At 33.4% G+C, this 7,148-nt stretch overlaps 1 protein-coding gene across 1 annotated transcript in view; it reads right to left on the reverse strand.

Annotated features, from left to right (window-relative positions):
- LOC111057093 overlaps positions 1–7,148 on the reverse strand; it is a 206,752-nt gene extending 199,604 nt beyond the window's left edge. Inside the window, exon 1 of the mRNA XM_039427042.1 lies at positions 6,563–7,148. The gene's annotated coding sequence lies outside the window, so the exon portion shown is untranslated. The remainder of the gene's footprint in view (positions 1–6,562) is intronic.

Below are 7,148 nucleotides of genomic sequence, written 5' to 3' on the forward strand. Positions count from 1 at the left end.
TTTTCAGGAATTTGCCCCCCTGAGGGAGCTGGGGCCCCCCCAAAATTTTGTACTTTTGAACCGCTCATTTCACAGCAAAGTCATGAGGAACTTTTTTTGTTCAGCTACGAAAAAAAATTAGATCTATGCAGAAAAATCTCGATCAGGAGCACAGGGGGGTCCAGGAGAGGGCATTTTTCAAAAATTTTGATGTAAAATCACACTACAGCTCAAACTAATTGTCCTACAGACTTGAAACTTTGCACAAATATTCTTCAAACATGCTAGACGCGCACTAAGAACGGATTTTGAGATATTTTGCCTCTAAGGGTTTCAAAGGATGGAAAAGGATCCTATTAAGTAAGGTTATGAACATGGTAAGGTGAGTGCCATATGGAAATGAGATAATTTATTTATTGACATGTGATATTCTAACATATGTTGTAATCATTGGAAATAACAAAATAATATGATAGAAATCCAAAAAAGAACATCTGTTCTGTTATTGCTTTCTACCTGATTCCACTCAACCTCAATTTTATTGTTCTGATAATTGATAAATATGTTTAATAATATTATAATTATTGATATAATAAAAGTATTGTTTTAATAATTAATTATTATCATTAATATAATAATAGTATTGTTTTGGTAATCAATAAATATTTTTATTTTCACAAATTCTGTATAATTTATAATGGTGAATGTGAAACAGCTGCATCAAAGAAATTATCTCAAAAACATATGTCTAGGAAAACCATAGTTTTGAACTTCGTTTTCCTGATGCAATGTATAAGCCTACACGTGGCATGTATTATTAATTTTCAGCTAGAAAAGGTTTTTGAGACTGCTAAATAAACGTCTACAGTTTTATCAATGCTGTATCGGCAATATGAAAACGCATGCAGTTAATATGTCTTTAAATAAAGGTGTTGATATCTACATGATAATTATTCTCTACCACTTTTATTTAATTAAAATTTCAAAATTATTCAAGCCTTGATACTGTAGAATGATTGACTCACTGTACAGTCAGTCGAAAATTTTAATATTGAAATGAGGGGTATTTTGGCAAGCTGAACAAAAAAGTAAGGTCCTATGCACCTTTTTGATATTATTTCTTCAAATGAAAAATGAGTTTTGTGGGTTGTCAAAACTCCCCCTGAAAGAGAACTATTCATTTTATCCTATCTTTTAGTAAAATAACAATGATTTCTTCATTGAATAACATCTATCTTGCCAACAAGAATCGAGCTCTTTGTGAATTTAGATATGACCTACACTTTAGATTTATATAATTCATTACGTCAAGTTTTAAAATAGACCCTTGCGAAGCACGGGTTTTTGCTAGTGTATAATATTTGAACAATTTGAAACTAAACTAGGAAATTGAAGAAGTTTTGGGCAATAGCCTGTTTTTTATTTTTCGATCACTGTATTTTTTTTAACCTGAAAAATAAATAAATATTATGAATTTTCTTATGATAATATTGGTATGGTATCCTTACCCAGTGATGGGATTCTTTATCTGGCTCTTTTGCGGAAAACTCCACGAAAAATCTCAGCCACTGTTACTTCATTGAACACTAACTATATTCTAATGAAGTCCTTGTTACCAGTCAGAGACGAACTCACTACATTCGAGTGAGATGTGGTTGAAGTTGTGCCGTACTCAGATTATCAGTTCTAACTTTTTCCCAGTGATTTGATCACGAAAACCGATAGAAAACGGCGCAAATAAAAAGAAAATGGCGGCGAACTTTTCTGGAACGAGTCTATCGAGTTCATATAATATATAGGTATAGTGAGGAGGCTTAAGTAGAGTTCCACTGATAACCGTGTTAGAGCATTGCTATACCAGATCCTGAATTTCGAGAATCGATTTCAATCCAGAGAAAAACGTTTTCCCTGCAAACTTTCGACCGTAGAGAGAATTTTATTAGGATCACAGCTGGAAATTTCGAGGGAGAGAGTTATAAATACAAGGAGATAAACGGAAAAGAGAGAGAGAGAGAGTGATTGAGAGTGTACAGGAATGGCCGTGATATATGTATGCCTTGTGAGAACTTTTTCAATCTATTAAATTTTGAATTGCCGCTGGTCTTCCACTGTATGTTTACTGGAGACCTTTGGATTTCTCTTTTGTTGAATTCATTATACAGTTTCATTTGCAGTCAAGGTTTTCAGAATCCTCGTCATGATATTTATTACTCAGTCTAATATTTATTCGGAACTGAGGATCATCATTCACACAATTTCGAAAGGTTTCCTTCAGGCGTACACAAAAATATAGAGAGGCTTTGAACAGGTATTTTAATCACGAATTACTGTATGGGTACGGGTGTGTTTCCTGGAAAAAAATTCGTCGAAGAAATGAGATTGCCAATTATAGAAGCTGGAGTTCTGCTGCATTGTATACTTAGATCCAGAGAAATGAATTAATTATTCGTTCATTCACGAATAAAAAGCCTACAGGAACACAGGCTCTTGAGAGCTTGTTTCCAATCCTTCCATTCCCCAAGTAGAGATATTTCCAAGTTATCTGGACATCTTTTTACTTCATTGTTCTTCCTCGTATTCTCTTAATACTCTTTCACTAGTATTTTTCAACTTTCAGCAAATTATCCATCCAACTTTATCTCAAGATTCTTCCACATCATCTTTTCAAAATCACATTATTTTCTCTATCTTGACCTTTCCAATTGTCTTCTTTTTTCTCTCCTTCTTCTTGAATGTTTCAAGTTTCCCTTTCAGCTACTCCCTACTATTCTCCATCTTTTCCACCACTTTCTAAACCTTCCCCTAATCCACCTTATATATTTCACACTACTACACCCAATTTCCCTTCTATTATTTTTGTCTTCTATCTTTCTTCTGTCCCTCTCCTTCAACGGACGATTCTGTTATACATGTGAACTCGATAAAATAATACTAAATTATACACTTTACATCCCTGAATCTATACGTTGTTTTAATAGCCCGAGGACTAGAGAAAGAATACTATAGTAATATTCACTTCAAATTGTCAGCATCTGTTTTATGGAAAGCGTTGGTGCTATTTAGAATAAATTCTGATGGTTTGAAGTAAATCTCAGTTGTATTGTAACGGCTGGGAGGATAATATACAGAATAGCATCTCCATTCCACTCAGTTGCATGCCTTTTAAGGTGTGTTAACCGTCTGGTACTTCTTTCCAGTTGAAACTCACTTTTACTCGACTAAAACTTGGTTATTCTCTCTTTTCTCCCACTTGATTCCTACCATTTATCACTTTCTCTCTCTCTTCTTGGGGGAAAAATAATCATATTTTTGAAACCGTTTCGGTTAGATCTTTAAATTTAGAAGTAAAAATAGAAGTTGGCGATAATTTTTTCTTCTCCAAATCGATTATTTGGTTGTCTCTCATTGGAGAAATGATTACTTTCTTGTAACCATCTGGTCGGTTAGGAGTTCAAATCAGAAAAAAAAATAACCTGACATTTTCTCATCGAACAGTACAGTCAAAATATTTTGTGTTGAACCAAAAGCAAGGTAATTTACCTACTTTTTCTCCAACACTCCAAGTTTCATTATTTGAACTTAACTCCCCTACACATTTTTTTCATTTTTCATCGGGTTGTTTACTGCTCATCCTTCTTCTACTTCTTCATATTTGTATTTCTTTCTCTCTCACTCTCTTCGGTATCATATCTGTCCTCCGTCTCTACCCACATCAAATATAATATTTCAGATCTCCCCACTGTTTAGTCTCCTTTTACTTCATCTTCTTTTACTTCCTACTTTAACTACTTTCATTTTAGTTATCCCAACTATTTCTGTTCGTCCGGCTTCCTCAACTTCCTTCTTCAACTCTCGATTTTTTTTCTCTCGCCATTTATCTCTCTCCTGCTTCCTCATCTTTCAGATTAATCCTCCAATCTACTTTCCATCTACAACCAACAAAACTTCTTACTCCTTGTTATTCCTCTTCATCTTCTGATTCTCCTTCCCCCTTTTCTTCATCACGCTCATTCTTTAGCTCTATCTCATCAATTTAGTATATTGTAACATACAAGAAATCTAATCTAATCTGATCAAGTATTGTGAAAAATGATAAGTAAAGTATCTGGACTACATTAGAATTTATACGTACACTTTCATGGCGGATAAATAGAAGCATATCATCGATTCAATGAAAATAATTATGGTTAGTTGAAATAAGGTGTAGTAAGGGTGGAATTGAATGAAACATTGATGTCCCTCATTGATCTGCGCTGGAGAAAATTGCAAGAATAATATTATATTAGGCCTTCAAAATATCTCATTTCTAGTGTTGTTTCATGATTGATACCTAGTTTTGCTAATATTCCATTGATAAAAGTAAGATGTTCCACTTGGAAAACCTGCTAATTGATAAATAATCGAAATTCAATTTGGTAGGTGGAGTTGGTGGTGGAAAAGTTGACTGAAATTTCGAGTGTTGAGTAGTCGAGCAATTCGGGCCACCTGCGAGCAATAAAAAGCGCACAGTCTAATGGCGGGAGCATGCCAACATACGACCGACATCATTAGGAAGAAGAGTACCGTTGCCAGAAGAAGAAGAAGAAGAAGAGAAGAAGAAGAAGAAAGAAGAAGAAGAAAGAAGAAGAAGAAGAAGAAGAAGAGAAGAAAGAAGAAGAAGAAAGAAGAAGAAGAAGAAGAAAGAAGAAGAAGAAAGAAGAAGAAGAAGAAGAAAGAAGAAGAAGAGAAGAAGAGAAGAAGAAGAAGAAGAAGAAGAAGAAGAAGAAGAAGAAGAAGAAGAAGAAGAAGATGGACAGAATATAATACTGGTGATACTGCAAAGAATAGTGATCAAGAACTAAAAATAATAGAAACGACAATATCAAGGCTGGAGGAAAAAAGTGAAAGTTCCAACTTTAATTGCCTTTCATTTGAGACAATCTCTCTTCTGGCTGGCTGTCTCCTCTCATCAACATGATCCAGCATTGTCCTTCCAAATCCAAATTAATTAATTGTTATGAAACGACATTGTTCTTGCATGACGTAACCACAGCCCACATTCAGTTAGTAATGGTTCTTGAATGGGTAGGGTGGTTTATCAAATTATAGTGAAGGACCATTTTCATCATTTCATTGGATAACAAGATTTCATACCTATACTTTTTTTGACAGTTTGAGTTTTATCAACCAGTCACAAGAATTGTGGAACAGTTGTTTGGTTATCCTGCAGTGAACCTGAAAATATTATATCAGCAAATATATCATCTCAAATAATTTCACAGATCAATCCTAATCCTGGCAAATTCTGATCCCAGATTTTTCTCTAAGAGACAATTCAAGTAGAGCAAATACATTTCGAGAAGATTTTAGCAAAATTAAATTCTTTTTACTCCATTCATGATATTTTTCCACTTCTTCATTCGAATATTTATTTCAGCTTGGCTCATTATACAAGAATACTTATTTGTTAATGCTGTGATATAAATATTGTCAAAATAATAGAGAAATAGTAGGAGTAATTCTTCTGTCTAATAAAATATAAATGATTATAATAATAATAATTATTGTCACAATAAGAGACCTGAGAACCAAGCAAATCCTCAAATACAGTCGATTCTTACAGCGACCAAGTACAATTCTATTATATTTTAAATTTTCATGTCTCTCCCACTCAAATATGGCTACGAAAATGAACAATACGTTCCAGAGAAAAACTGGCTCGTACAATCATGTGGCTCCTACAAGATTCCATACAATTACTACCACAATCGTGCGAAGAACATTAAAATAAAGTAAACTCGGACAGGCAAATAACAGACTAGTTTATTGAGAGAGATGTACTTCTGAAGTGGAGTCAGAGTTAATTTGAGAATTATTCACACCCACAATATGACTCACTTCTAAAATAAAGTACAACTGAGAAAAGAAAAAAGCCTAGATAGGTTATAAGTTGTTTTTATCTCTGTGAAGGAAGCACACAGCTATTGAACTTATTAGCATCAGAGCTTGCATGAAATGCATAGGATATGTGGGTGGAGTTTTGCATACATCCTACAATTGGCCTAATAATAAAAGTTGAATAAAGCTGAATACAATGATTTTCTGATTCATGTTGATCCTCCAAATCCAATCTATTTTGAAGTATTCAAAACACTGTATTTCAAAAATATCTATTATATTTTCACAATAAATCCTCATATATTTTTGAAACATCTTCTTATTGTGAAAGTACAATTATAGTTGAATAATTATTCCTATAACTATTTTTGTCATTCATTTATTCATTCATGGACACTCATTAATAATATAATTATGGTTATAGTAGACAAATCGTGATACATGAGTGTTCAAGCTACTATTCTCTCGAATAAGCAAAAAAATTGCAATCTTCATCGAAAGATGATTTTCTATTATTTCTAACGAATAACAAAAAATCTTCTGAGGATTTAAAGCTAAACTCCTAACAGTTTCATAGGGTGAGTATCATTTTTTTTAATTATTTGATATACTGTATCAAATTAATGTAGGCCTAATCACCCGCAAAGGCAATACTGAGATAGTAAGATACTAGATAATCTAAATTTCATGATTTTCAGTAACTCACTTGATTCCAGTAGTAGCTTCTTCAAGACATGATTCCAGTTAACGTAGTCAAATATGCACTTCCAAACAGAATTAGTAAAACTTCACTTAAACGATAAACAATCAAGGTATGCCTGAAGATAGATGGCAAGATCAGCCTCACTATTCACTGTTGTCACTGTATAGGAAATAAAATAATTTCCTGTTAATCAATTTTCAAATTAAATGCGATTTTTTCCATCGAATAGAAAATTTATTGAATTATAATTGAGCGCCAGAATCAATCATGAATCTTTCACAATATAACTGTCAACTTAAAAAAAGGTCAACACACATCAACTTCCGAGAGCCGGTCAAAAGTAACGAGGAGTCAACTAACTTATAACACTGTGCACTCTTGCAACTCGTTTGTTTACAATATTCCAAATTTTAAAACACGGTCAATTCATAAATGAACGAACAAACTTCAATCAAAATTTACGCTCTACAACAATATTATTGATAACTTCTACACTGTCAGTTTGGGAAACGATCAATTTATGCTCAGATCAACACACAAACGCCGGTTAGAATTTACGCGAGGTCAAACTAGACCGCGTTTGTTTACA

Source organism: Nilaparvata lugens, chromosome 4 (assembly GCF_014356525.2).
Source record: "Nilaparvata lugens isolate BPH chromosome 4, ASM1435652v1, whole genome shotgun sequence".
In the NCBI taxonomy this organism is placed as follows: domain Eukaryota; kingdom Metazoa; phylum Arthropoda; class Insecta; order Hemiptera; family Delphacidae; genus Nilaparvata; species Nilaparvata lugens.